Below are 21,025 nucleotides of genomic sequence, written 5' to 3' on the forward strand. Positions count from 1 at the left end.
GGTGATCCTTCCATGAGAAATTTGGATGATTTCTCCATGAGGGATTATAGGTGTTTCCATAGGGTTCACCCATGTAATTCACCTCTGCCATTGTAGGGTTCTCAGGATCATAAGCTTCTTCTTCAGAAGATGCCTCTTTAGTATTGTTGGATGATTCCTTCAATCCATTCAGACTCTGAGAGATCATATTGACTTGCTGAGTCAATATTTTATTCTGAGCCAATATGGCATTCAGAGTATCAATTTCAAGAACTCCCTTCCTCATAGGTGTCCTATTATTCACAGGATTCCTTTCAAAAGTGTACATGAACTGGTTATTTGCAACCATGTCAATAAGTTCTTGCGCTTCTGCAGGCATTTTCTTTAGGTGAATGGATCCACCTGCAGAATGGTCCATTGACATCTTTGATAGCTCAGACAGACCATCATAGAATATATCCAGGATGGTCCATTCTGAAAGCATGTCAGAAGGACACTTTTTGGTCAGTTCCTTGTATCTCTCCCAAGCTTCATAGAGGGATTCACCTTCTTTCTATTTGAAGGTTTGAACATCCACTCTAAGCTTACTAAGCTTTTGAGGAGGAAAGAACTTGGCTAAGAAAGCCGTGACCAGCTTATCCCAAGAGTTCAGGCTATCTTTAGGTTGAGAGTCCAACCATACTCTAGCTCTATCTCTTACAGCAAACGGGAAAAGCATAAGCCTGTAGACCTCGGGATCAACCCCATTGGTCTTAACAGTATCACAGATTTGCAAGAATTCAGTTAAGAACTGAAAAGGATCTTTTGATGGAAGTCCATGGAACTTGCAGTTCTGTTGCATCAGAGAAACTAATTGAGGTTTAAGCTCAAAATTATTTGCTCCAATGGCAGGATTGAGATGCTTCTTCCATGTAAATTGGAATTTGGTGCAGTGAAGTCACCAAGCAACTTCCTTGCATTGTTATTATTTTCGGCCATGTCTCTTTCTTTTTCGAAAATTTCTGTCAGATTTTCTCCAGAGAGTTGTGCTTTAGCTTCCCTTAGCTTCCTCTTTAGAGTCCTTTCAGGTTCAGGATCAACTTCAACAAGAATGTTCTTATCCTTGTTCCTGCTCATATGAAAAAGAAGAAAACAGAAAAGAAAATATGGAATCCTCTATGTCACAGTATAGAGATTTCTTTATGTGAGTAGAAGAAGAAAAGAAATTCGAACACCAGGAAGAAGAGAGGGTTCGAATTTTTAGGTGGAAGAGAAGTGTTAATAGATAAATAAATAAATAGAAGGAGATGAAGAAGAGAAGAACTCGAAAATTAAACAAAATAGAATAAAAATATTTAAAATTAATTTTAAAATTTGAAAATTAAAATTAAATTAAATTAAATTAAATTTTTAAAATAATTAATTAATTAAAAAGGAATTTTTGAAAAAGAGGGAAGGGATTTTCGAAAATTAGAGAGAGAATTAGTTAGGTAGTTTTGAAAAAGGTAAGAATCAATTAAAAAGTCAAGTGGTTAGTTGAAAAAGATTTGAAAATCAAATTTGAAAAGATAAGAAGTTAGAAAAGATTTTGAAATTGATTTTGAAAAAGATGTGATTGAAATTTATTTTGAAAAAGATTTGAAAAAGAAATTTAAAAAGATTTGATTTTGAAAATTAAAGTTGATTACTTGACTAACAAGAAACTAAAAAGATATGATTCTAGAGTTTAAAGATTGAACCTTTCTTACTAGGCAAGTAACAAACTTTAAAATTTTTGAATCAATCACATTAATTGTTAGCATTAATTTTGAAAATATGAAATGGAAATAAGAAAAAGATTTTTAAAAATCATTTTGAAAATTTCGAAAATCATAAAAGAAAAATGGAAAAGATTTGATTTTTGAAAAAGATAGAATTTTTAAATTGAAAATTTGATTTGACTCATAAAAAACAACTAGATTTTAAAAATTTTTGAAAAAATCAACCCAAATTTTCAAAATTTATGAGTGAAATAAGAGAAAGATATTTTTTTATTTTTGAATTTTTAATGAAGAAAGAAAAAAACAACAAAAAAGACTCAAAACATGAAAATTATGAATCAAAACACACAATGCATGCAATAACACTTTGAATGTCAAGATGAATACCAAGAACACTTTGAAGATCAAGATGAATATCAAGACTTATTTTTGAAAATTTTCAAGAAAAGAGAGACGTGCAAGACACCAAACTTAGAAATTTTCAAACTTTAGACACTAACAAATTGAAAATGCATATGAAAAACTAGAAAAGATACAAAACAAGAAAATATGATGATCAAACAAGAAGACTGGCCAAGAACAACTTGAAGATCATGAAGAATGCAATGCATGGATTTTTGAAAATAATTTTTAGAAAATTAAAAAGATGCAATTGACACCAAACTTAAAACTTGATTCTAGACTCAAACAAGAAACATTAAATATTTTTGGTTTTATGATTTTATTAATTTTTTTTTAATTTTTCGAAAATTAATTGGGAAAAAGCGAAAAAGTAATTTTTTTTTCGAAAATAAGAAATAAAAAGCTTAAAATTAAAATAAAATTACCTAATCTGAGCAACCAGATGAACCGTCAGTTGTCCAAACTCGAACAATCCCCGGCAACGGCGCCAAAAACTTGGTATGCAAAATCGTGATCTTCAACAATGGCGCCAATGGCTTGGTGCTCTCAAATGTGAATCACACTTTGTCACAATTCCGCACAACTAACCAGCAAGTGCACTGGGTCGTCCAAGTAATAAACCTTACGTGAGTAAGGGTCGATCCCACGGAGATTGTCGGCCTGAAGCAAGCTATGGTCACCTTGTAAATCTCAGTTAGGAGGATTCAAATAGTTATGGTGAATTGATAATAAAAACATAAATAAAATATAAACTAGGATAGAGATACTTATGTAATTCATTGGTGAGAATTTCAGATAAGCGTATAGAGATGCTTTCGTTCCTCTGAACCTCTGCTTTCCTGCTGTCTTCATCCAATCATTCCTACTCCTTTCCATGGCAAGATTTATGTAGGGCATCACCGTTGTCAATGGCTACATCCCGTCCTCTCTGTGAAAATGGTCCAATGCGCTGTCACTGCATGGCTAATCATCTATCGGTTCTCGATCATACTGGAATAGGATTTACTATCCTTTTGCGTCTGTCACTACGCCCAACACTCGCGAGTTTGAAGCTCGTCACAGCCATCCCTTCCCAGATCCTACTCGGAATACCACAGACAAGGTTTAGACTTTCCGGATCTCAAGAATGGCCGTCCATGAGTTCTAACTTATACCACGAAGACTCTAATATCTCGGACTCGGTCCTCTGTATTAGATATCTAAGAGATACTCATTCCAGCTTGTTTGCATGTAGAACGGAAGTGTTTGTCAGGCACGCATTCATAAGTGAGAATGATGATGAGCATCACATAATCATCACATTCATCATGTTCTTGGTCGCGAATGGATATCTTAGAATGGGAATAAGCTTGAATTGAATAGAAAAACAGTAGTACTTTGCATTAATCTGTGAGGAACAACAGAGCTCCACACCTTAATCTATGGTGTGTAGATACTCTACCGTTGAAAATACATAAGTGATGAAGGTCCAGACATGGCCGAATGGCCAGCCCCCTAAACGTGATCAAAGGATCAAAAGATAATCCAAAGATGAAACTAAAGATAAAACTAAAGATATAAATACAATAGTAAAAAGTCCTATTTATACTAAACTAGTTACTAGGGTTTACAGAAATGAGTAAATGATGTAGAAATCTACTTCCGGTCCCACTTGGTGTGTGCTTGGGCTGAGCATTGAAGCTTTCACGTGTAGAGGTCTTTCTTGGAGTTAAATGCCTGTTTGTAACCTGTTTCTGGCGTTTAACTCCAGAATGCAGCATGGAACTGGCGTTGAACGCCAGTTTGCGTCATCTAAACTCGGGCAAAGTATGGACTATTATATATTTCTGGAAAACCATGGATGTCTACTTTCCAACGCAATTGAGAGCGCACCATTTGGAGTTCTGTAGCTCCAGAAAATCTACTTTGAGTGCAGGGAGGTCAAAATCCAATAGCATCTGCAGTCCTTCTTCAACCTCTGAATCTGATTTTTGCTCAAGTCCCTCAATTTCAGCCAAAAATTACCTGAAATCACGGAAAAACACACAAACTCATAGTAAAGTCCAGAAATGTGAATTTTAATTAAAAACTAATAAAAATATACTAAAAACTAATTAAATCATACTGAAAACTATGTAAAAACAATGCCAAAAAGCGTATAAATTATCCGCTCATCAGTGTCGATGCTTGCAAATAAATTATGTGGGAGTTCCAACATACTAGTTTAAGTTTTCTCTGACTTTTTGTTAATTTAGTTTGAAATTAGAAGCAGCCTCCAATTTTTCCTTCTAGAATGGAAATAGTTGCTAACCAAATCCATGTGTTCTGCATGTGTATTTACGTTATCTTTCTAAGTTTTATGTTTCTAAGAACACCATCTCACTTCCAATTTAATCATTTCCGCAGATTCTTCATAAAATATTTCCAATCACTAATTAGGATGTTACCACTGCCACACCCTCATCCATGTAGCCACATAAAAACAACAATCTAAGTATTCCACATGAAAAATCTTTTGTTACCAAAATAATTACTGGAGTAAAAAAATTCTACAAGAGGTAGAATTGTGTGACAATTAATAAAAAATAAAACCGATAGATTATGCTGTATATATGACCCACATATATATTGACAAAATAACAATTTCCAACAGGATAATTTACATTAAGAAAATCAAAGTTATTATACAGAATACTAATCGAAGATGTCCACAAAAGTAAATATGTACATATACACATGGCCACCGAAAATTATTACAAAAGATAAGTGCACCATAAAAGCAAAAACTAATAACGTTGCCATGTTCTGTCCTACGAGTATGGTGTTCTCTGGTTCACAGACGAGTCAGAAGAGTCAGACGACGAGGTTCTTCGATACCTCCTACTAGGTCCTGCCACTGCCCCTCCCCCCTGTTGATGGCGGTTGATCCTGTAATATTTTTGGAAAATTTATTATACAGAAATTAATATAAAAAGACTGTGAATATAATTTCCTAACTAAACGAATTATTGTTACCTTGACTCCTGGGAACGCAGTGGTGAACCTTGTTGCCTCCGACGCTGCAAGCGTAATAACCTTTCGGTCTCGAACGCAGCCAGCTGTTCTTCCTTGTTAAAGTGTACCTTGCATCGGCCTGCCAGCCAATGAATGATTTGGTCAGGCAACACGGTGGCCGCGTATATGTTGTCAACCGCTCTGGGCTTTTCCTCCGCATGAGAATGGTCCCATGCAAGCATGTAGAAGATCCCCCAACCTACGTAACTCAGTTGCACAATAAGCAACGGAGTTGGTCGATAGAGCGATCTTATCCTCCCTATGTTTGATGCTTTGATCGAGTACTTATCACCCTGTCTCTTTGGGTTGATATGGAGACAGTTGTCTTGTCTGTCTATGAAGTAGAGATCAGTGGTTGTGAAGAAAGAGAAGCTCCATACAATGTGTGGTGGAAACTATATATCTTCCTATTGTCACAGAAACAAAATTACATGTCACACTGATGTTGCAAAAAGTTTAGATACAGAAAAGAAAAAGAAGAAACGTCTGTGGCGTTGGCCATAAACTTACATCTGCTGCGAATAGGTTTAAGACAAAAGTCTGGTCAGGGCATCTTCTTACGTTCGTAAATGCATTCACGTAACTAGCCAACCCGAACCAAAAATTGAATAGGCAGCAACGTTAATAAGAACAAACCATGCAATCACACAACCAAAAAATTGTAAAATCATAAAAGTTGTAAAACACAATCGATGCAAAGACAGACGGTCATGTGTGTGGAAAAAAAAACATGATGAAAAAGCAGATAACAGTTAGATGCTTACCGGAATTGTGGCTCCATCTTTGTTTGCTACAATTTGTTAGTAGTTGCTGCAGGTAATAGGCGCGGTGAGTGATTTAGAAGAGGGTTTAAAATGTTGTTATCAAATGAGTTTTGGAGGAACTCAAGATTAACTTTTAAAGGGAGTTAAACCAAACGTCGCACCGGTTGTATAGGAGGGTTAAATAAATATCTTGAAGCCATCCATTTGGATTCAAACGCCATTAGTTATCAAACCTTTTCGAAAATGAAAACTGAATAATAAATACATACACTAAACTCTCTTTGAATGGTATTCCTCTTTTTTGGAAAATGTAAATGAAGTTTAATAACCCTTCGTTGGTCTGCGTATCACTAAATGAATACACATATTAAAGATAACCAAGGTTACACAAAGGAGAATAAAAAAATATTATAATAAGTATAATCTTGTGTTTATAGTTAGTTAAATTATTGAAATCATTTTTAGTTAATTGATTTACAAAATATCAGAACTAATTCAAATGATTTTCTCATTAACATAGCAAGATGCGGTATTCTATTATAAAATGGACTAAAATATCCCATTAATTAATATATAAATATCATAATATCAGGAAAACATTTTTTTGGTTTTTTTAAAAAGGGTTCGGGCAAACTAGTTCGATTTTATTATGACCCAGTAGTTTTTTCTCAATCAATATGCGCAATATAAAACCTAAATTCATAATTAGTGTAAAGTATGGCGAATAACATAATCCTAATAAGTTGTTGCAAGCATTAAAGGATTAAAAGTCTAAGCAATTAACACAATTATTTCAATGCCTTGGGTATAAATAACTCAGAGCATATTTCCTATCCCCTGAATCAATCGCTCTTCCTTTTTATATATTTCATTGTAGTATGTTTTTGCTGCGTGAAGGACTTCCTGGAATTTTAAATTGAACGGATTCATGACCAGATCAATAGCCAGCCGCAATCTTGTGCTTTCATTTACCTAAGCGCAAAAAAAAAAAAAAGTCAGAATGTCAGCATACATTAGATTAACATTTTAAGAGAATATAGGAAACCGTGAAAGGAAACTTATTGTATAATTACCTTAATATTGTAATTATTCCTCCATTGGCACTCTCTCATCCAGGTTATCACCTAAACTCCACAATCATTCCTTCCATATTAAAAAAAAGTTTGTTATAGTATATACCCAACTTAATTTCTTAGGGTACATGATCATAGCAGATGGAATGGTACTGTAAAAAATTTTATCATCCTTAAGCAATGCTGGAAGGAAAATCAGTGTATAGCACAATAACAACATCAATAAATATCTTAGCGGTCTCTTGAAGTTGTGCAAAAGCAAAAATTTTCTTCACATGTTAGCAACATCATTGATGTCTGAGTGTAATTTAGAATTCAACTTGCAACGACAATTTTTACAGTTTCTTACGAGTCATCATTTTGCTCGCCAATCTCTGCAGGGTGTATTATAGAATATTCTGAAATTACTGGTCTGTGTGTTGTGTGGTTAGCATAGAAGGTTGAGTCATCAGGCATCTCCTCAATAAACAGTGCCTGTAATCATAGTAAAATTTATTTCATGTGTCAATTCCACTGCGTGTTCAAGTAATTTAGAGGGTGATATTTCTGAGTCTTATAAATTTTAAAACACTACCATTAGCTTGGCACAACGACGGCGCCTGTTTCTGCTCGAGACGCATGGTTTAGAATCTAGTAATATCAGGTGTCTTTTTTCAATGTCAATTACAAGCAGGTACCAGTGCATGTTATCCTCATTCATTGGAACGAAAATGTAACAAAAAATACACAAATAAGTTATATTGGAATAAGTATTCTTTACTGACATTAACATATACTGTGATACGTAAAGTAGAAACTTACCTTGCATAACGATTCAAACTCTCCCATGTATTCCTCAGCGTAATAATGTTTCAAAGTCTTTGGCGAGTGAGTCCAATTAAGGGCAAATTACTGAAATTTCAGTTTAGGGGAACATGTATAAGATCAATGGAAACCATGCGATGGACAATCTGTTAAATGTTTTTTGACTCACCGAAAATGTAGTGGGTAAAAATCACAAGCAGGGAAACGTGGTGTCCTTGCGTGCATCACACATGAGCATGCTTGATGTCAGGTTTATGATCTGCTTTATCGTTCGTTGTTTGATGAACAATAAGAACAAATATATACAGATATTCCATTAATAGAACTATTTTAGATGTTTGAAATTTCATTTATAAAAGTAACAAATGCTCATGACTTAACAATTCATACCTCGTCCACTAATGGTTTGTTTGGTAGTAGAGTATACATGACTCTCCTATTAGCGTGCCACAAGTTTGTTTGTGAGATTACCTCCGATTTAAATTCTTCGTCCTCCAGATTTGAACCAAATACGTAGGTCACGATTGAAACTTCGTCCTTGCACAATGCCATATCACCTGGGGGACGAAACAGAACAGGCATCCACTGATAAAATGAAAAGTTACGCGTTAGTTATTAATACTTAATTAGAACAACAAATATTTAACAATTCCTTAACAGTAGATAAACCACCGCAGGTATCTTTGCGGATTCCTTCGTTAGTGGCAACTTTCTGTCAGCCGGGTTGAAGTAGCTAACATATACCGCCTTGTCTAAGCTACTCGGTATAACTGGTTCTGTATTTGTCTTCTTTCCAGTACCATCATCACTGAACAAATTGCGGCGAATAACATAATCAACTGGCGTTGTTTGTTCACACTTCGGAGACATTGAACAACACTTTGTATTTTTATGCGAAATTGAATCCGCGGCTTGATGAATACTGGACATGTTGGATCTAATCTTCTTGGATGAATCTAGATTCCTATCAAGAGTACCCGATGGCATGCTGAATCCGCTCATGATCACAGGCATTACTGTATGGTTGAAGTTATCGGGCGGACCATTCCGAAGATTAATAGTCTGTGGCATTGTTCCAAACACGGGATAACACGTTTTGGTCTGGGAAGCAATCAGGTTTGAAAGTATATTCATCATTGTCGACATTTGCGTTACCACATCTTTTAGGGACCCTTCTAGTACTGTTGCTTTACCCAAGTCCTCGCCAATTTCTTTACCGGCTCCACCATTAAAATTTACATGTAGTCGCTGGTCATTCATGGTGCTTCCGCGGAGACTATGAAAAACAAAACATAAAATATGAATAAAATGTATTCGGAATCGATTTAAAAGTACACTCACAAATTGTTAACAGATAAGGCTGCATCCTTTTTTTTATGACTCGAAGTCTCTATCTGTTGGAACTAATTGAAGTTGTCCAGCTCAATACATTACTTGATTTACATTCTTGTAGTCAAATCTAAATTTTTCTAGTAACTGACTATATTTTCGTAAAGCCAGTTAGTTACTAAAGGATTTCTTTTGATTTTCGCAATTAATGCTTGTCTCCATGAATCAATCAATTGACTTAATTCTCATAATACTATACTCATAACAGAATTGTCTTTGTTGCTATCTCTCATTATCACACACCCGGTCAAAGATTTAGTCCACAACAGACTTTAATGAGACGGCTAAACACTCAAAAAGGTTAGTTTGAAAAACTTATACACGTACTAGGTCAATAACTCGAGAAAAGGGTATATTTTTTTCTCAATTCCTATGAGTTATATTCCTTTTCATTAACTATGTGTATTACATTACCTGTCTCCCACACTCTTCTTTCTTTAATTTTCCTTTGTCATGGACACTCAGTAGCTAATTTATTGCATAATGACTTTCGTGCATTCCACTTTTTGGCAATCGCCTATATAGTTAATTCATACGAGACTCACCTTCCCATCCCTCATCGCAAATCACTTCCTTCCATGAAGGAAAAAAATACGAAATAAAAAAAAAACTATTAGTCACTAAACCGTACACATTGAACCGGAAACCGCCAAACCGAAAACCTTACGAACGAAATAATTCACTCTAAAACCTAGTCACTAAATCGTACACATTGAACCGGAAACCGCCAAACTGTAAACCATATGCACGAAAACATTCAATCTAAAACGTAGTGAACCTAGTCACTAAACAGTACACATTGACCCGTACGCATTGAACCGGAAACTACAAAACCTTAAACCATAGGCACGAAAACATTCAATCCAAAACGTAGTGAACCTAGTCACTAAACCGTACACATCGAACTGTACGCATTGAACCGGAAACCGTCAAACCATAAACCATATGCACGAAAACATATTCACCGTAAAACGTAGTGAACCTAGTCACTAAATCGTATATATTGAACCGTACGCATTGAACCAGAAACTACCAAACCGTAAACCATATGCACGAAAACATATTCACCGTAAAACGTAGTGAACCTAGTCACTAAACCGTACACATTGAACCATACGCATTGAACCAAAAACTACCAAACCGTAAACCATAGGCACGAAATCATTCAATCTAAATCGTAGTGAACCTAGTCACTAAACCGTACACATTGAACCAAACGCATTGAACCGGAAACCGTCAAACCATAAAACATATGCACGAAAACATATTCACCGTAAAACGTAGTGAACCTAGTCACTAAACCGTACACATTGAACCGAACGTATTGAATCGGAAACTATCAAACCGTAAACCATAGGCACGAAATCATTCAAACTAAAACGTAGTGAACCTAGTCACTAAACCGTACACATTGAACTGTACGCATTGAACCGAAAACTGTCGAACCATAAACCATATGCACGAAAACGTACTCATCGTAAAACGTAGTGAACCTAGTCACTAAACCGTATACATTAAATCGTACGTATTGAACCAGAAACTGCCAAACCGTAAACCATATGCTCGAAAAAACATATTCACCGTAAAATGTAGTGAACCTAGTCACTAAACCATACACATTGAACCGTACGCATTGAACTGAAAACTACCAAACCGTAAATCAGAGGCACGAAATCATTCAATCTAAAACGTAGTGAACCTAGTCACTAAACCGTACACATTGAACCAGAAACCGCCAAATCATAAACCATATGCACGAAAATATTCAATCTAAAACGTTGTGAACCTAGTCACTAAACCGTACACATTGAACCATACGCATTGCATAGGAAACTACCAAACCGTAAACCATAGGCACGAAATCATTCAAACTAAAACGTAGTGAACCTATTCACTAAGCCGTACACATTAAACCGTACGCATTGAACCAAAAACTCCAAAACCGTAAACCATAGGCACGAAATCATTCAAACTAAAACGTAGTAGACCTAGTCACTAAACGGTACACATTAAACCGTACGCATTGAACCGAAAACTACCAAACCATAAACCAAAGGCACGAAATCATTCAATCTAAAACGTAATGAACCTAGTCACTAAACCGTACACGTTGAACCGTACGTATTGAACCGGAAACTACCAAACCGTAAATCATAGGCACGAAATCATTCAATCTAAAACATAGTGAACCTAGTCAATAAACCGTACAAATTGAACTGTACGCATTGAACCGGAAACCGTCAAACCATAAACCATATGCACGAAAACATATTCACTGTAAAACGTAGTGAACCTAGTCACTAAACCGTATACATTGAACCGTACGCATTGAACCGGAAACTACCAAACCGTAAACCATAGGCACGAAATCATTCAAACTAAAACGTAGTGAACCTAGTCACTAAACCGTACCCATTGAACCGAACGTATTGAACCAGAAACCGTCAAACCATAAACCATATGCACGAAAACATATTCACCGTAAAACATAGTGAACCTAGTCACTAAACCGTATACATTGAACTGTATGTATTGAACCGGAAACTGCCAAACCGTAAACCATAAGCACGAAAATATATTCACTGTAAAACGTAGTGAACCTAGTCACTAAACCGTACACATTGAACCGTACGCATTGAACCGAAAACTACCAAACCGTAAACCATAGGCACGAAATCATTCAATCTAAAACGTAGTGAACCTAGTCACTAAACCGTACATATTGAACCATACGTATTGAACCGGAAACTACCAAACCGTAAACCATAGGCACGAAATCATTCAATCTAAATCGTAGTGAACCTAGTCACTAAACCGTACATATTGAACCAAACGTATTGAACCGAAAACCGTCAAAACATAAAACATATGCACGAAAACATATTCACCGTAAAACGTAGTGAACCTAGTAACTAAACCGTATACATTGAAACGTACGTATTGAACCGGAAACTACCAAACCGTAAACTATAGGCACGAAATCATTCAAACTAAAACATAGTGAACCTAGTCACTAAACCGTACACATTGAATCGTACGCATTGAACCGAAAACTGTCGAACCATAAACCATATGCAGGAAAATGTACTCATCGTAAAACGTAGTGAACCTGGTCAATAAACCGTATACATTAAACCGTACGCATTGAACCGGAAACTGCCAAACCGTAAACCATATGCACGAAAACATATTCACCATAAAACGTAGTGAACCTAGTCACTAAACCATACACATTGAACCGTACGCATTGAACGGGAAACTACCAAACCGTAAACCATAGGCACGAAATCATTCAATCTAAAACGTAGTGAACCTAGTCACTAAACCGTACACATTGAACCGTACACAATGAATCGAAAACCGCCAAACCATAAACCATATGCACAAAAATATTCAATCTAAAATGTTGTGAACCTAGTCACTAAACCGTACACATTGAACCATACGCATTCCATAGGAAACTACCAAACCGTAAACCATAGGCACGAAATCATTCAAACTAAAACGCAGTGAACCTATTCACTAAACCGTACACATTGAACCGAAAACTCCAAAACCGTAAAGCATAGGCACGAAATCATTCAAACTAAAACGTAGTAAACCTAGTCATTAAACCGTACACATTGAACCGTACGCATTGAACCGAAAACTACCAAACCATAAACCATAGGCACGAAATTATTCAATCTAAAATGTAATGAACCTAGTCACTAAACCGTACACATTGAACCGTACGTATTGAACGGAAACTACCAAAACGTAAATCATAGGCACGAAATCATTCAATCTAAAACGTAGTGAACCTAGTCAATAAACCGTACAAATTGAACTGTACACATTGAACCGAAATCTGTCAAACCATAAACCATATGCACGAAAATATATTCACTGTAAAACGTAGTGAACCTAGTCACTAAACCGTACACATTGAACCAAACGCATTGAATCGGAAACCGTCAAACCATAAACCATATGCACGAAAACATATTCACCGTAAAACATAGTGAACCTAGTCATTAAATCGTATACATTGAACCGTACGTATTGAACCGGAAACGGCCAAACCGTAAACCATATGCACGAAAACATATTCACCGTAAAACGTAGTGAACCTAGTCACTAAATCGTACACATTGAACCGTTTGCATTGAACCGAAAACTACCAAACCGTAAACCATAGGCACGAAATCATTCAATCTAAAACGTAGTGAACCTAGTCACTAAACCGTACACATTGAACCGTACGCATTGAACCGAAAACCGCCAAACCATAAACCATATGCACGAAAACATTCAATCTAAAACGTTGTGAACCTGGTCACTAAACCGTACACATTGAACCGTACGCATTGAACAGAAAACTACAAAACCGTAAACCATAGGCACAAAATCATTCAAACTAAAACGTAATAAACCTATTCACTAAACCATACATATTGAACCGTACATATTGAATCGGAAACTCCCAAACCGTAAACCATAGGCACGAAATCATTCAAACTAAAACGTAGTGAACCTAGTCACTAAACCGTACATATTGAACCGTACGCATTGAACCAGAAACTACCAAACCGTAAACCATAGGCACGAAATCATTCAAACTAAAACGTAGTGAACCTAGTCACTAAACCGTACACATTGAACCGGAAACAACCAAATCGTAAACCATAGGCACGAAATCATTCAAACTAAAATGTTGTGAACCTAGTCAAGAAACCGTATACATTGAACCGTACGCATTGAACCGAAAACTGCCAAGCCATAAATCATATGCACAAAAACATTCAATCTAAAACGTTGTGAACTTAGTCCCTAAACCGTACACATTGAACCGTACGTATTGAACCAGAAATTACCAAACCGTAAATCATAGGCACAAAATCATTCAATCTAAAACGTAGTGAACCTAGTCAATAAACCGTACAAATTGAACTGTACACATTGAACCGAAAACCGTCAACACATAAACAATATGCACGAAAACATATTCACTGTAAAACGTAGTGAACCTAGTCACTAAACCGTATACATTGCACCGTACGTATTGAACCGAAAACTACCAAACCGTAAACGATAGGCACGAAATCATTCAAACTAAAACGTAGTGAACCTAGTCACTAAACCGTACACATTGAACCGAACGCATTGAACCGAAAACCGTCAAAGCATAAACCATATGCACGAAAACATATTCACCGTAAAACATAGTGAACCTAGTCACTAAACCGTATATATTGAACCGTACGCATTGAACCGAAAACTGCCAAACCATAAACCATATGCACGAAAACATATTCACCGTAAAACGTAGTGAACCTAGACACTAAACCGTACACATTGAACTGTATGCATTGAACCGAAAACTGCCAAGCAATAAATCATAGGCACGAAATCATTCAATCTAAAACGTAATGAACCTAGTCACAAAACCGTACACATTGAACCGTACGTATTAAACCGGAAACTACCAAACCGTAAATCATAGGCACGAAATTATTCAATCTAAAACGTAGTGAACCAAGTCAATAAACCGTACAAATTGAACTGTACGCATTGAACCGAAAACCGTCAAACCCAAACCATATGCACGAAAACATATTCACTGTAAAACGTAGTGAACCTAGTCACTAAACCGTATACATTGAACCGTACGCATTGAACCGGAAACTACCAAACCGTAAACCATAGGCACGAAATAATTCAAACTAAAACGTAGTGAACCTAGTCACTAAACCGTACACATTGAACCGTACGTATTGAACCAGAAACCGTCAAAGCATAAACCATATGCACGAAAACATATTCACCGTAAAACATAGTGAACCTAGTCACTAAACTGTATACATTGAACCGTTCGCATTGAACCAGAAACTGCCGAACCGTAAACCATATGCACGAAAACATATTCACCGTAAAACGTAGTGAACCTAGTCACTAAACCGTACGCATTGAAACGAAAACCACCAGACCATAAACCATATGCACGAAAATATTCAATCTAAAACGTTGTGAACCTGGTCACTAAACCGTACACATTAAACCGTACACATTGAACAGGAAACTACAAAACCGTAAACCATAAGCACGAAATCATTCAAACTAAAACGTAGTGAACCTATTCACTAAACCGTACACATTGAATCGTACGCATTGAACCGGAAACTCCCAAACCGTAAACCATAGGCACGAAATCATTCAAACTAAAACGTAGTGAACCAAGTCACTAAACCGTACACATTGAACTGTACGCATTGAACCAGAAACTACCAAACCGTAAACCATAGGCATGAAATCATTCAAACTAAAACGTAGTGAAACTAGTCACTAAACCGTACACATTGAACCGTACACATTGATCCGAAAACTACCAAACCGTAAACCATAGGCACGAAATCATTCAATCTAAAACGTAGTGAACCTAGTCACTAAACCGTACACATTGAATCGTACACATTGAATCGGAAACTGCCAAACCATAAACCATATGCATGAAAACATTCAATCTAAAAAGTTGTGAACCTAGTCACTAAACCGTACACATTGAACCATACGTATTGCACATGAAACTACCAAACCATAAACCATAGGCACGAAATCATTCAAACTAAAACGTAGTGAACCCATTCACTAAACCGTACACATTAAACTGTACGCATTGAACCGAAAACTCCAAAATCGTAAACAATAGGCACGAAATCATTCAAACTAAAACGTAGTGAACCTAGTCACTAAACCGTACACATTGAACCGTACGCGTTGAACCGGAAACCGTCAAACCATAAACCATATGCACGAAAACATATTCACCGTAAAACGTAGTGAACCTAGTCACTAAACCGTATACATTGAACCGTACGCATTGAACTGGAAACTGCCAAACCATAAACCATATGCACGAAAACATATTCACCGTAAAAAGTAGTGAACCTAGTCACTAAACTGTACACATTGAAACGTACGCATTGAACCGAAAACTACCAAACCGTAAACCATAAGCACGAAATCATTCAATCAAAAACGTAGTGAACCTAGTCACTAAACCGTACACATTGAACCGTACGCATTGAACCGGAAACCGCCAAACCATAAACCATATGCACGAAAACATATTCACCGTAAAACATAGTGAACCTAGTCACTAAACTGTATACATTGAACCGTTCGCATTGAACCAGAAACTGCCGAACCGTAAACCATATGCACGAAAACATATTCACCGTAAAACGTAGTGAACCTAGTCACTAAACCGTACGCATTGAAACGAAAACCACCAGACCATAAACCATATGCACGAAAATATTCAATCTAAAACGTTGTGAACCTGGTCACTAAACCGTACACATTAAACCGTACACATTGAACAGGAAACTACAAAACCGTAAACCATAGGCACGAAATTATTCAAACTAAAACGTAGTGAACCTATTCACTAAACCGTACACATTGAATCGTACGCATTGAACCGGAAACTCCCAAACCGTAAACCATAGGCACGAAATCATTCAAACTAAAACGTAGTGAACCAAGTCACTAAACCGTACACATTGAACTGTACGCATTGAACCAGAAACTACCAAACCGTAAACCATAGGCATGAAATCATTCAAACTAAAACGTAGTGAAACTAGTCACTAAACCGTACACATTGAACCGTACACATTGATCCGAAAACTACCAAACCGTAAACCATAGGCACGAAATCATTCAATCTAAAACGTAGTGAACCTAGTCACTAAACCGTACACATTGAATCGTACACATTGAATCGGAAACTGCCAAACCATAAACCATATGCATGAAAACATTCAATCTAAAAAGTTGTGAACCTAGTCACTAAACCGTACACATTGAACCATACGTATTGCACATGAAACTACCAAACCATAAACTATAGGCACGAAATCATTCAAACTAAAACGTAGTGAACCCATTCACTAAACCGTACACATTAAACTGTACGCATTGAACCGAAAACTCCAAAATCGTAAACAATAGGCACGAAATCATTCAAACTAAAACGTAGTGAACCTAGTCACTAAACCGTACACATTGAACCGTACGCGTTGAACCGGAAACCGTCAAACCATAAACGATATGCACGAAAACATATTCACCGTAAAACGTAGTGAACCTAGTCACTAAACCGTATACATTGAACCGTACGCATTGAACTGGAAACTGCCAAACCATAAACCATATGCACGAAAACATATTCACCGTAAAAAGTAGTGAACCTAGTCACTAAACCGTACACATTGAAACGTACGCATTGAACCGAAAACTACCAAACCGTAAACCATAAGCACGAAATCATTCAATCAAAAACGTAGTGAACCTAGTCACTAAACCGTACACATTGAACCGTACGCATTGAACCGGAAACCGCCAAACCATAAACCATATGCACGAAAACATTCAATCTAAAACGTTGTGAACCTGGTCACTAAACCGTACACATTAAACCGCACGCATTGAACAGGAAACTACAAAACCGTAAACCATAGGCACGAAATCATTCAAACTAAAACGTAGTGAACCTATTCACTAAACCGTACACATTGAACCGTACGCATTGAACTGGAACCTCCCAAACCGTAAAGCATAGGCACGAAATCATTCAAACTAAAACGTAGTGAACCTAGTCACTAAACCGTACACATTAAACTGTACGCATTGAACCAGAAACTACCAAACCGTAAACCATAGGCATGAAATCATTCAAACTAAAACGTAGTGAACCTAGTCACTAAACCGTACACATTGAACCGTACATATTGAACCGGAAACTACCAAACCGTAAACCATAGGCACGAAATCATTCAATCTAAAACGTAGTGAACCTAGTCACTAAACCGTACACATTGAACCGTACACATTGAACCGGAAACTGCCAAACCATAAACCATATGCACGAAAACATTCAATCTAAAACGTTGTGAACCTAGTCACTAAACCGTACACATTGAACCATACGTATTGCACAGGAAACTACCAAACCGTAAACCATAGGCACGAAATCATTCAAACTAAAACGTAGTGAACCTATTCACTAAACCGGACACATTAAACCGTACGCATTGAACCGAAAACTCCAAAACTGTAAACCATAGGCACAAAATCATTCAAACTAAAACGTAGTAAACCTAGTCACTAAACCGTACACGTTGAACCGTATGCATTGAACCGAAAACTACCAAACCATAAACCATAGGCACGAAATCATTCAATCTAAAACCTAATGAACCTAGTCACTAAACCGTACACATTGAACCGTACGTATTGAACTGAAAACTACCAAACCGTAAATCATAGGCACGAAATCATTCAATCTAAAACCTAGTGAACCTATTCAATAAACAGTACAAATTGAACTGTACACATTGAACCGGAAACCGTCAAACCATAAACCATATGCACGAAAACATATTCACTGTAAAACGTAGTGAACCTAGTCACTAAACCGTATACATTGAACCGTACGCATTGAACCAGAAACTACCAACCCGTAAATCATAGGCACGAAATCATTCAAACCAAAACGTAGTGAACCTAGTCACTAAACCGTACACATTGAACCGAACGCATTGAACCGGAAACCGTCAAACCATAAACCATATGCACGAAAACATATTCACCGTAAAACATAGTGAACCTAGTCACTAAACCGTATACATTGAACCGTACGCATTGAACCGGAAACTGCCAAACCGTAAACCATATGCACGAAAACATATTCACCGTAAAATGTAGTGAACCTAGTGACTAAACCGTACACATTGTACCGTACGCATTGAACCGAAAACTCCCAAACCGTAAACCATGGGCACGAAATCATTCAATCTAAAACGTAGTGAACCTAGTCACTAAACCGTACACATTGAACCGTACGCATTGAACCGGAAACCGCCAAACCATAAACCATATGCACGAAAACATTCAATCTAAAACGTTGTGAACCTGGTCACTAAACCGTACATATTGAACCATACGCATTGAACAGGAAACTACAAAATCGTAAACCATAGGCACGAAATCATTCAAACTAAAATGTAGTGAACGTATTCACTAAACCGTACACATTGAACTGTACGTATTGAACCGGAAACTCCCAAACCGTAAACCATAGGCACAAAATTATTCAAACTAAAATGTAGTGAACCTAGTCACTAAACCGTACACATTGAACCGTATGCATTGAACCAGAAACTACCAAACCGTAAACCATAGGCACAAAATCATTCAAACTAAAACGTAGTGAACCTAGTCACTAAACCGTACACATTGAACCGGAAACTACCAAACCGTAAACTATAGGCACGAAATCATTCAAACAAAAATGTAGTGAACCTAGTCACTAAACCGTATATATTAAACCGTACGCATTGAACCGGAAACTGTCATGCCATAAACCAAATGCAGGAAAACATTCAATCTAAAACGTAGTGAACCTAATCACTAAACCGTACACATTAAACTGTACGCATTGAACCAGAAACTACCAAACCATAAACCATAGGCACAAAATCATTCAAACTAAAACGTAGTGAACCAAGTCACTAAACCATACATATTGAACCGTACGCATTGAATCGAAAACTACCAAATCGTAAACCATAGGCACGAAATCATTCAAAACTAAAACATAGTGAACCTAGTCACTAAACCGTACACATTGAACCGTACGCATTGAACCGGAAACTACCAAACCATAAACCATAGGCACGAAATCATTCAAAACTAAAACGTAGTGAACCTAGTCACTAAACCGTACACATTGAACCGTACGCATTGAACCGAAAAATACCAAACGGTAAACCATACGCACGAAATCATTCAAACTAAAACGTAGTGAACCTAGTCACTAAACCGTACACATTAAACCGTACGATTGAACCGGAAACTCCCAAACCATAAACCATAGGCACGAAATCATTCAAACTAAAACGTAGTGAACCTAGTCACTAAATCGTACACATTGAACCGTACGCATTGAACTGGAAACCGTCAAACCATAAACCATATGCACGAAAACATATTCACGGTAAAACGTAGTGAACCTAGTCACTAAACCGTTCACATTGAACCATACGTATTGAACCAGAAACTACCAAATCGTAAACCATAGGCACAAAATCATTCAGACTAAAACATAGTCAACCTAGTCACTAAACCGTACACATTGAACCATACGCATTGAACCGAAAACTCCCAAATCGTAAATCATAGGCACGAAATCATTCAAACTAAAACGTAGTGAACCTAGTCACTAAACCGTACACATTGAACCGTACGCATTAAACCGGAAACCGTAGCTGAATACATCGATAACACTAAAACTCATTGTTGGTATAAAGTTGCTTAAGCTAAATAATTTGGCATGATTCATAAAATACGGGGAGGTTTACCCAATTTAACTTCAATTTCTCCGTATTAGATAAAGGTATTGCATGTTCTATTATCAAGAAGAAACTCTAAACCGCACCTAGTGGTATCCATAATACCATATACCACGTAATTAAGGCCATTAATTAATATTCCAAGGTAGGTGATGGTTAGTCTAGGACTACAAGCAACAACATGGTGCAATAAAGTAGATACCATGCTGCATGCTTACAAGAAGGAGGCTACGAGTGAGTGGACTAAGCACAAAAACTACAAACTATATGCTTACAAATTCTTCCCCATACAACATGGATACTAGAAGGAAGACCTCAAGCATGGCAGTCGAATATTTGGAAATGTTCCATGGAATCGATCGAACTGCATTCAGGATGCTGACACAAGTCCTTAACCGTGAAGTTACATAGTCCTTGATGGTCATCGCATTTCTACTTTCAATGGA

General features: G+C 36.9%; 1 non-coding gene across 1 annotated transcript; it reads left to right on the forward strand.

Moving 5' to 3' along the window:
* Positions 1-457: 457 nt before the first annotated feature.
* LOC112739936 (small nucleolar RNA R71) lies at positions 458-565 on the forward strand. The gene has a single exon (XR_003170870.1). It is a non-coding gene; the product is annotated as a small nucleolar RNA R71 (small nucleolar RNA).
* The last annotated feature ends 20,460 nt before the right edge of the window (positions 566-21,025 follow it).

The sequence above is a fragment of the Arachis hypogaea genome, chromosome 13 (assembly GCF_003086295.3).
Source record: "Arachis hypogaea cultivar Tifrunner chromosome 13, arahy.Tifrunner.gnm2.J5K5, whole genome shotgun sequence".
NCBI classification, from domain to species: Eukaryota; Viridiplantae; Streptophyta; class Magnoliopsida; order Fabales; family Fabaceae; genus Arachis; species Arachis hypogaea.